Below are 12103 nucleotides of genomic sequence, written 5' to 3'. Positions count from 1 at the left end.
GTATTTTGGTAATTCTATCCTACAGAGGTATTTTAGTAATTTTACAATCGAGGATAAAATGGTAATTTTGTAAACTGAGGGTAAAATGGTAATTTTGTAAATCGAGGTTAAACGGTAATTCTATAAATCGAGGGTAAAATGGTAATTCTATAAATCAAGGGTGAAACGGTAATTTTGTAAATCGAGGGTGAAACGGTAATTCTATAAACCGAGTGTAAAATGGTAATTCTACAAATCGAAGGCATTTTAGTAATTTGGTAAACTAAAGTATTCTAAACAGAGATAACAATACGAATGGGCCTAAAGCCTATTCTCGGCCCAAATGGACTCACACGCTCATGTGGCCCTTTTAGCCCAAATCTAGCCACAAATATGAGATTCACCTAGCCTAGTCCAACATTTACTACACAATAAAACAACTTATCCAATTGGGCTCGTAGGCCCATTTGGCCCACATGGCCCCTTTCGGCCCATCGCGGCCCGTAGTAGCCATCCTACAGCTAGAGTACTGAGAAATACACACCTGATTGGCAACTAGAGTTAATCCAAGCTCCGAGCACTCTTAGCCGACGCCCAACCCAAACAAGCACGCCATACAGCGAAAGGGATCAGCCAAGAAAGGTACATTTACTCTCCTCATGGTTCCCTCTATTTAAAGCCAGCTTCGCATCCACTCTTATGTTAGCTTCTCGATGTGGGATCCCTCCAACATCAGAGTTTAAATTCAACACCAACTCTTGCCGCCCCCTGTTAGCAAAATAAATGCTTCTTGCTTGCCATGGGATTCGAACCCATGCCTCCCCTCAGATGCTCCACACGCTTCTTGCTACTAAGCCACAAGGCTTTTGTGTCATATTTTATCCCCAATTAATTATAAGGTCTAAAGACCAAAGTCCAGGTTCCCTTAAAAAACCAAAATAAATTGCAAGAGCCAAGACTTGAACCTAGGCTCCCATACAACCTTAATGACGCCACAACCACTAGACTACATTCTTCCTTGTGTCATTTATTTACCACAATAATTTTAAAGGCCCTAATCCAAGCATCCAAGTTTTTTTCACTTAATACCAAAATTTTTGCTAAAGCCCAAGTTTGAACCTAAGATTTCTCCAACACTTCTCAAAGCCATTAACCACTAAGGCAAACATTTAATTGTGTTATTTCATTGCACAATTAAATACCTATATACAACCTCCTTACGGACCCCCACTCAAGGCCCAATACTTCTAGGCCCAAATTCGGGATGTTACAATTCTACCCCCCTTAAAGAAATTTCGTCCTCGAAATTTTCCACTCTCAGACTACGCCACCACACTTTCGCTGTGCACTCTGATATTAATAATACTAACATACACCCAAAACATTTGTCTATTGGAGCGGATAGATTTCACATGCAACCAATTTCTACATTTCCAGAACACACACCAAATAAATACTAAATCTAAATTCAAGCGTTACAGTTTACTCTAACTAGAAAGTTCCAATATTGTGCTACTATCTATAGTAGTTTCTCAATATAGCACTTCAATCTATAACAGCAAATAGAGTTAGAGAACTTACAGATTTGGTGCCGGAGACTTGGTGTGCCACACCTCCAGTAACATCTTTTCAGAAACAAGTCAAGTTTCGTTGAGAGATTTCAAAACAAAATTTTAGAAAAAACCCTTTTCAAACCCCAATTTCGAAAAAAAAAAGAAAAAAACGACAATAATTTTTTTGCTATCCATACCACAACCGAGTTTTGTAACCTAAGCTCTGATACACTAAATGTAACACCCTAAATCCGACCCAGACGTTATGGCCGAATCTGATGTGCCACATTTAAGTTAAAAACCCATGTTTCGTTCTAGTGCTTTAAAAAATGACTTTTGTTAAGCTAACAAAGTGAATGGGAGCTGGGCACCAGGTAGGAATCCGTAACAGAGGAGGTGAGCCATGAAGGCTGCTTAAGTACCAAGATCTTCTAATGGATCTAATCCTAGACATGCCCACAACCATTGCCACACTTGGTTAAATCGAGTTGTAATTTATTTAAGTTGAAATCTTTGATAAATCGGATAATCGTGGCGTGGTGTTATTTTGAGAATAATTATCATTTTGAAAACATGTCCTAAGTCTAGCCCATTTGTTAACAAACAGATTAAAGTTATTAAAAATAAAATAATCCCAGAAAAATAATTAAAATGGCCTTATTACAACCCAAAACCAAACAATAATATTAATAAGATAAAACTTATAAAGAAATAAATAGGTTACTTATTACAATTAAAAGAAACAGAAACAGTAGTGTGGCCATCTCCGAGTCCCTCGCAGCTCCAAACCATCTAAGCTTAGGGATTACCTACACAGTTAGAAACGGGGTGAGTTTACGAAAACTCAATGTGTAATCCCAATAACAAAGAAACAGTGAAAACACAGTATCAGTACAATCTGGGCCAAAGCCCTATTTAGTCTTGACATATACTGGGCTGAAGCCTTTCGTTTAACGGTTACTGGGCCGAAGCCTTTTCATAAATCATATCACTGGGCCAAAGCCTTTTCATAAATCATATCACTGGGCCGAAGCCTTTTCATAAATCATTTCACTGGGCCGAAGGCTTTACTGTAAACGGTATGGCCCATTGGCCCATTTCAATATCACATGTAATGTCAATGGATGTATGCAAGCCCATTTCAATATCATATGAAATACCAATGAATGTATGCAAGCCCATTGGGGAGACTACTCGACCCACCATCCGCTACTCTCCACCCTTACCAACCAACACACCATGTGGGGAATGATTCAACCCACCCAACCAACACACTACTGGCAGCATAGCTGCTTTATCGTATATCTGGAGGCCTAGCCTCTTTTAATAACTGGGGCAAAGCCCTTTTCGGTAAACTGAGGCAAATCCCTTTTCAATAAACTGGGGCATAAGCCCTTTTGCACTTCCTCCATCCATATAAAAACCCAACCCAATGCATTTATGAATACATCATGTGCATTTCATACATATCATGTGCATTTTATACATATCATGTGCATATCATATCAATCATGTATATCATATCCTACGTATCAAATTTATAATTAAACCCTAGGGGTATAATGGTCATTTTTACCCAGGGGCAAAACAGTCATTTTCATACTATAAGGGTAATTTCATAATTTTACCAAATATCAGGATTTTCCATGTTCATCAACAATTATCAATATTTTTGAGTGTTTAAACAATTATCTTTAACCCACTTTATCAAACTCGAGCTTTTGGGCCCAAAACCTTTAATGGGCCCTACGAATGCCGATTTAGCCCACTAAGCCTGCTTAATCCAAATTTTACAATAGTACTAACCGTGTTATCATGCAACTTTTCCAAATTCCATTTTCTATCAATTTTACCCAAATGGGCCCGAAAGCCAATTTTGCCCAATTCCTGCCCATTGAGGCCTAACTTACCATTGTGCACAAAATTGAGTTCTTACCTGTTCCATCGATCCAAACACCGATCTTATCATATTTATCGCATCTATACCCACACGCAATATTACAAGTTCCCGAAATGCCGGTATTTTAGCATTTCAGCTTCTCAGCAGATATTAATCTAAGCTATTACGAGGGTTAGTACACACTTGTTATGGGTTGAAGTTGAAACGTTTCCATAATCAATCACCTACGATAACCACCATCTGTCACTCAAACTTAACTAATCCAATATCAATATATGTAAATCCTAAGCACATCAGTCATACGGAACATAAGGGCATATTCGTCATTTTACCATATAGGGGTATGACAGTCACTTTACCCTACAGGGGCTTTACGGTCTTTTTACCTATTAGGGGTATTTTAGTCATTTCATCCTACAAGGGTGTTTTGGTAAATCTACAAACCAAGGGTATTTCAGTAATTTTGGAAAGCAATGGTATTTTTATAATTTTTAGAAAGTCAAGGGTATTTCTGTAATTTTGTAAATCAGGGGTATTTTGGTAATTTTACAAATTTAGGGTATTTCGATAATTTCACAAGCCAATGGTATTTCGGTAATTTTACAAACTAGGGGTATTTTGGTAATTTTACAAACTAGGGGTATTCTAGTAATTTCACAATCGAGGATAAAACGGTAATTTTGTAAACTGGGGGTAAAATGATAATTTTATAAATCGAGGGTAAAACGGTAATTCTATAAATCGAGGGCAAAATGGTAATTCTATAAATCGAGGGTAAACGGCAATTTTGTAAATCGAGGTGAAACAGTAATTCTATAAATCGAGGGTAAAATGGTAATCTTACAAATCGAGGGCATTTCAGTAACTTGGTAAACTAAAGTATTCTAAACAGGGATAACAATACGAATGGGCCTAAAGCCTATTCTCGGCCCAAATGGGCCCACACGCTCATGTGGCCCTTTTAGCCCAAATCTAGCCACAAATATGAGATTCACCTAGCCTAGTCCAATATTTACGACACAATCAAACAACTTATCCAATTGGGCTCGTAGGCCCATTGGGCCCACATGGCCCCTTTCGGCCCATCGCGACCCGAAGTAGCCATCCTACAGCTAGAGTACTGAGAAATACACACCTGATTGGCGACTGGAGTTAATCCAAGCTCCGAGCACTCTTAGCCGACGCTCAACCCAAACGAGCAAGCCATACAGCGAAAGGGATCAGCCAAGAAAGGTACCTTTACTCTCCTCATGGTTCCCTCTATTTAAAGCCAGCTTCGTATCCACTCTTATGTTTGCTTCCCAATGTGGGATCCCTCCAACATCAGAGTTTAAATTCAACACCAACTTTTGCCGCCCCCTGCTAGCAAAATAAATGCTTCTTGCTTACCATGGGATTTGAACCCATGCCTCCCTTGAGATGCTCACACGCTTCTTACCTCTAAGCCACAAGGCTTTTTGTGTCATATTTTATCCCCAATTAATTATAAGGTCTAAAGGCCAAAGTCCAGGTTCCCTTAAAAAACCAAAATAAATTGCAAGAGCCAAGACATGAACCCAGGCTCCCAAACAACCTTAATAATGCCACAACCACTAGACTACATACTTCCTTGTGTCATTTATTTACCACAATAATTTAAAAGGCCCTCATCCAAGCATCCAGGTTTTTTTCACTTAATACCAAAATTTTTGCTAAAGCCCAAGTTTGAACCTAAGATTTCTCCAACACTTCTCAAAGCCATTAACCACTAAGACAAACATTTAATTGTGTTATTTCATTACACAATTAAATACCTATATACAACCTCCTTACGGACCCCCACTCAAGGCCCAATACTTCTAGGCCCAAATTCGGGGTGTTACATGATGAATGGTAAAGTCGTTGTTATATTTATTTGCATGCAACTTACTAAGCTTTATGCTTACTCCCTTTCCTTTCCATTTTCTTATAGTGCTGCCTAATTAGCTCGAGGATCATTGGATGTCAAAGGCATCGATCACACTATCATCCGAAGCACTTGGTATAGTTAGAGCTTTTATTTTGATTATGGCATGTATAGGACCTTGACTTTTGAGTTTTGTGTCACTATTAATTGGCCAAATGTGTTGGACTGATCTAATATTTGATTTATTTTGTGTAAGGCCATGGAAAATGGCTAATATTGAAAGTCAGTATATGAATGCAAGCTAGTCTTTCATGAATGTAAAATTGTTGACATGGTTGAATTTATGAAATGTATGTAGACCTTAGCCACGGTTGTTTGGTTGAGAAATCATATTAAGTTAGATTTTGATATGTTGGTTGGTGTTAGATTGTGTTATTGGTTGGCAAAGGCTTGGTAGATAACCTTATATTTTCCATACGGGTAGACACACGGGCGTGTGTGACACACAGTCAGCCCTATGGGTGTGTTATTCGGCCATGTGTCCCCTACACGTAAAATTTCCAAGTCAGTATACATGGTAGTAAACACACAGGCAGAGACACAGTCGTGTGTCTCAGCTGTGTGAAGGACATGGCCTCTGGCCATGGGCATGTGCCTTGGCCGTGTACCCCTTATTGGATGCTGACTTCAGAAATAGAATGTCATGGTTTTTAGACACGGGCGTGTCATGGCTGTGTGAGGACACAGGCCACAGACACGGATGTGTGTCAGGCCGTGTGAAAACCCCTGTAGGTTTGAATTTAGAATTTAATTCACATAGGCATGGGAGACGGGCGTGTCCCTAGATGCTTAGGCCATGTGGGTCACACGTACCATCAGCACAGCCATGTTATAATGACCACACGGGAGTGTGCCCTGGTTCAATGGTCATTTTTATTAAGTCGGTTTAAAGACCCGAGTTGGTTCCGAATGGCTTTCAATGAATGTTTGAGGCCTCGTAGGCCCATATTATGGAGTTTAGACAAAGTTTGAAAAACTTTTAAATTTGATCAAGTCTTGGTGACTCGAAAACGTTTAAATACATGTGTTTAAATTTAGTAACACCTCATATACCGTCCCGACGAAGGTGTAACGCCCTAATTTTTGAGATTTCTGTAATTTTCAATGAATTTTAGAAATACTGTGTTTTGACTGTCTGGTGTCGGTCTAAGTATGTTGGTGGGCTTTTAAAAGGCCCAAGAGTAAATTTAATTCGAGGCAAGTCCTGAATTTTAATTTTGGAGAGAGGGGGTTCTGGCGATAGAGGCTTTTAAAATTGAGGTGGTAAAATAAGACACAAAAAGATCTGGGGTAAAGTGGCATGTGGCACCACCTAGGTGTTTGGGGAGTGACGTGTGGATGATTAGGGGGAGCCAAAGTTCAAGTCACAAGGTAAGCGTGTTGTTACTTTTATTTTTGTGTGCATGTGCCGGGCATGTGATAGAGCTTAAGTGGAAATTCGGCTAGGGCTTTAGGAAGGTTGGGCCGTGGGTCTGAATGGCCATTAGGGCAAGCTTTATTTTCTTTTTGTTTTGCCAAATTAGGGTTAGCCACCTAGAGCCTTCACTTTCATTCTATTCTCTTCTCAGTGTCGCAAAAAGCCGAAAAATGCAAAGTTAGATCTCCTGAGTGCCGAATTCTTCCTTCTCTTCTCCTCTCTTCTTCTATTTTCTTTTCTTCTTCTTTTCTTCTCTAGCCGAAATGTTCCTACCATTCTACTCATCTCCTCTTTCATTCCCATTCTTTTCTAAACCTCTATAGCCGATTGCCATAAAAGCCGAAATCCTGAAAGTTGTTTCTTGTGTCGATTTCTTCTAGCCAAAACCCTCCTGTTTTCTTCATCTCTTTTGGCCGATTTTCACATCCTCTAAACCTCAACCCCTGTTGGCAATACCACTGCAAAACCACCATACAAAATCATCTTCCTCTTCATAGTTCCAAAAGCCGAAAACACCATAGTTTTTAGAGACATATACCCGAATCTTTAGAGCTCTAAGATTCGATTTTTGCTAGTGTTTAAGGGATAGATCTGCATCAGATCTGAGTAGAAACTGAAGTGGAATCGTTTTGGTTGAAAGAACCCGAGGTAGGTACTCAAATCTATTCTTTATTTCGGGTTTTAGAAAAGCCAAAATCCCTAAAGGCATAGGGAGGCTATCGATTGGAGCTTAAGGCTCTAAGGGTTGTAACAATTGATTTGTTTTGGTGTTAGTGTGATCTAGAGGCTGCTGATCGAAGGCTTGGACAAGTGGAACGACTAGATCGAGATCTAGTCACTAGTTTGGCAAAGGTAGGATCTCAAGGGCCATATGTATTGATGGCCGATTATGGTAAGTAAGTTTATGATGGTTGCCATTGTATTTTGGATCTGATATGTCTAGTGATGATTGTAGGATATCGTGTGAGATTTCGATAGCAGTTGTCACAAATCAGGTGTGTAAACGACACCTACTCATAGACTAGATCGGCAAAAGCTGAAAAGTCGAAATGCCAAAAAGCCAACATTTTGTGAACTTGCGAGCGTGCGAGCACTAGTGAGATAGTTTGGTTGTTAATTTTGGTAATCACAAGCGGTATGATTGCAGAGTGTGTAATTTCGTGCACTTCGGTATATTTAGGCTTAATGGGCCGAAATCGGGTTAATGGGCCAACGGGCCCAATTCGGTAAAAACGCTCAGTAAGTGTTTCTGTTAATGTGTTAATGGTTGTAATATAAGTGTAAACCCTAAAATAGTTAAATTTACTAAAATATTCTCAAGTATAAAAATTACCATTATACCCCTAGGGTTAATTTTAACTGAAATGCATGATTTTCTGATTCTGTTTGTTGTATGCCATGACATGTATATCTGTTGCATAGGATATGGGTTATATTGATGGAGGAAGCGTTCTGGTGGCTCTGCCACAAATATCTGTTTTTGGTGGCTCTGCCACAATATCTGTATCTGGTGACTCTGTCACAATATCGGTTCTGGCAGCCTTGCTGCAAATTTTATGACGTGTAGCAGATAGGTGGGTAGAGTAGTCTCCCCACATAGTGTAAGGTTGGCACGGAGGTGTATACGGATGGATATGGGTTGGGTTTTCTGCATACAAGATATATCTGTTCTGTTTCTGTTATGGGCCTATGGGCTTTATTCTGAATTCTGTATAGGGCTAAGGCCCAACTTAATCTGTTTCTGTGGTTTGAACTGATCTGGACTATGGTTGGGTTATTTTACACACTAAGTTTTCCAAACTCACCCCTTAATTTTATCCGTGCAGGTAACCCCCAACCATAGTGGACTTGGAGCTGAGAGGGATTCGGAGTGGCCACATGTTTTGCAAGCTCAATTTTCTTCTTATGACTGAATTAGTTTCTTTTACTTTAATTGCTTTGGGTTTTAAGTTGTAATAAGGCCGCTTTAATTATTTTTAATTGCTTTAGCATGATAATTAGCTTAAGCATGATATGGATTTAAATGTTTGAAATTGAATAACTCTAGGGCGCGTTTTTAAAAGAGATTACCTGATTTCAAAATATCGTGAAACAATACAAAGCTTCCAAAATGAAAACGTTCTAAAAAATTAATAAGTGTTTTCAAAGTCTTAAAATGAAATGGTTTTTCCTGAACAATCAATTAGTTAAAGTGTGACAATGGTTGTGTGCTTGTCTAGGAGTGGATTCGTGGAGAGCTTGGTATTTAAGCAGTCTAATAGACTCACCTCCTCTTTTTCGGCATCCTACCTGGTACACAGCTTCCATTCACTTTAATCTATAATGAAAAAACCCTTTAAATCACTAAGAAAGATTTTAGATAAGACATGACCTATACAGTAATGCTTCAATGTGGCACACCGGATTCGGCCGTAACGTCTGGGCCGGGTTTAGGGGGTTACAGTAGGTCACGGGTGTGGGGTGTTACAGAGAAAGCTTCAATAAAGTAAGTAATGGTGTTTTCCGTCTCTCTTAACTTGGTAATTGATTTTGGTTGCCATGAAAAAGCTTGGAAAGCTAATGTGTTGATATTTTGTTATGTTTTAATATATAAGAAAATAAGAAAATGATGTGAAATCAAATTTCAAGTTAGGATGAGGATCGGTTCAAGTGGAAGGAAGCGTTGTTTTTATTTTATGTGCATCCAAGAGGTAAATACTCTTGGAGTTCTTAACTTTTCTATTAATAACATAATTATAGGTTTCAATAATTAATTGAATAAAAATTTCAAGTGAAATATGTTTGTGGAATTCTTGAAACTATGGTTTAAAGTGATAAAAATGGAAAATAAATTTGAAAATGTCGCTAAAAAACTTGACTTGAATTAAGTGTAAAAGAGTTAAGAAAGTGATTTGAGAACTTTATTGTCATGGTATAATATGAAATTAATAATTACAAAATGAAATGTGATTATTTCCATAAATGAGTAAAATATAATAAATCAATACAACAAAGTTAAATAATGTTAAAAGAAGATATGGTAATAATGAAAAGAAGAAACATGTTTAATAAATCAATTGTTGGTTATGATGATTGAAGTGAAATGAATTTGAACAAAGCATAATTGCATATGAGAATTGGGAATGCAGTGTTATGAATCACCCAATCAATAATATAAACATGTGATTGAGCATAAAATTGTTTTATACATATACGATATGTGTTAATACACCCATTGCCCTATTAAACTTTTTAGAATAGTTAGAACACAATTGGCATGCCAATAGGGATTAGTCGCACTATCAATTGAAGACAATGCTATTTATTGCCTTATAGCATAGTGTTTCGGTGCAACCTATTAGGCCCCTACGTATATACTTGGTGAGATGGATGGATGCACTTTTATTGAAATGTATGTATGGTGTGTTGGATGGATAATCCCAAGTGTCTAAGTCTTATTTTACTAGAGTGTACTGCGGGCTATAAGCTTGAATATTGACTGAAGACATATGGAGAAGTATGGATTGTATCAAAGATTGTAAATGTTGGAATAACTTGGCCATAAAATTGAATGTTGATAAAAGATGACACATGTTAAATGACTCTGCAAAAATGTGAGTTTACTAGGTAATCTGTATCCTCCCAAACACGGCCTAAAAGTTATGGTAGATTCTGAATGTTACATTAGCCACTGAAATGGACAAGTAAACATGTTTGGTTTAAAAATCATTACTTTGGATAATTTCAAGAAAACTTAGCGCGATTGCCTTAGGTTTATTGAAAACATTGGATTGATAGGTCATTTATGATTTAAGCCCTATTTATTACAAAGCTAATCAAAATTTAGAGTCCAGTCTGTTATATGTTATGTCGTTTGAGAAGAAAAAACGTAATTGATTTTGTCAATTTGCCTTTTTAACACCCTTTTTTCAACGTTAGGCTACGAAAAAAGTGATGCCTTTAATTTTTGTACAAAAAACCATATTTTATGCCATATTGAGCCAAGTATTAGAGTTGTTCAATTTTTAACAAAATCACATGCATGAAAAATCCCAATAAAAAACAAACCCTTATTACATTCCAAAATAAAAATTATATATTTAAGGTGAAACTACTTTCTTTAGAAAACTCTGATGCTCGAGTTGAGTACTTCGTGTGCCATGTCCGATCCTAGGATCAAGGATTACCTATAATGATTAAATTATGGGGTGAGCTTTAAAAGCTCAATGTGAATCTTAACAGAACAAACAGTAGTATTACAAACATTTCAAACAAGCGTAGTAGGGCACATAGCTATCAATATCAATGTCCATAATCAATCATGACGGTTCAATTAACAGAGTATATGAATATGTATGATTTTATGTAAAATAGTGAAAAGGTCCTACCCATCCATCTACTACACACCACGAGTTCCCTAGAACCCATCATCCGAACACCAAAATAGTAAAAGTTAAAGCTCGATGTGCTAAAACTACCATTAACAGTGTGCTATAGAACTACCAGTAAAATTGAAGACATGCTACCAGTAAATTGCAATAAGTCGTTGGTACTCCAACAACACTCCGGGGCATGGATATACTGCTAAACAATAATTTGCAGATAAATCATCAATACTCCATGGAACTCCTCTATCGCCCATCAAATCTCAAAACCTGTGCAATGCATAATATCATGTAACTGTGAAGCATATCATGCTTAATCAATAACAATTTAGTATGGTAGCATACAAAACATGCATTCAATATAATAGTATTGGTGGCATGCTTTTCATGCAATCGGCATATATACAGTAAAATAGTGTTATGCTTTTACATGCAAATAATAAATAGTACCAACCAATCAATTTCCAAAAATCACTCAATTAGCTTACCCTTAAAGCACTTACACAATCAATCAATCACATTACAAGCCCTAAAACATTTGACCAATACCATTTGAGCACTTATTTCATTCAATAAAATACCAAAGTAACACAAACAAGAGTTTTTAGAGGTCATAAACACAAAAAGTTAGGACTCACACCTGATTTATACTATTTCGAAGTTCTATCATAAATCTACAACTCTTGCACTTCAGATTTGGCTAAACTAATTCAGATATGTACCTAACATAAAGAAATTACACATTAAGAATTATCATTAAACACCCCTTAGGGTTCCACCATAATGAAAAAAAAGAGATCAAATTTCTAGATCCAATTTTTGGGATCACTACTTACATTGTTTCAACTTAAGAGGGAATTGCGAACAACTTTGGTGTCATTGTTGATCCGAGGCATTCAGATCTAGACCATCCACAATTTAAACATGAAACAAAACACTTGAGAA

The sequence above is a fragment of the Gossypium hirsutum genome, chromosome A08 (assembly GCF_007990345.1).
Source record: "Gossypium hirsutum isolate 1008001.06 chromosome A08, Gossypium_hirsutum_v2.1, whole genome shotgun sequence".
Taxonomy (NCBI): Eukaryota; Viridiplantae; Streptophyta; class Magnoliopsida; order Malvales; family Malvaceae; genus Gossypium; species Gossypium hirsutum.
This window is presented reverse-complemented; position numbering follows the sequence as displayed.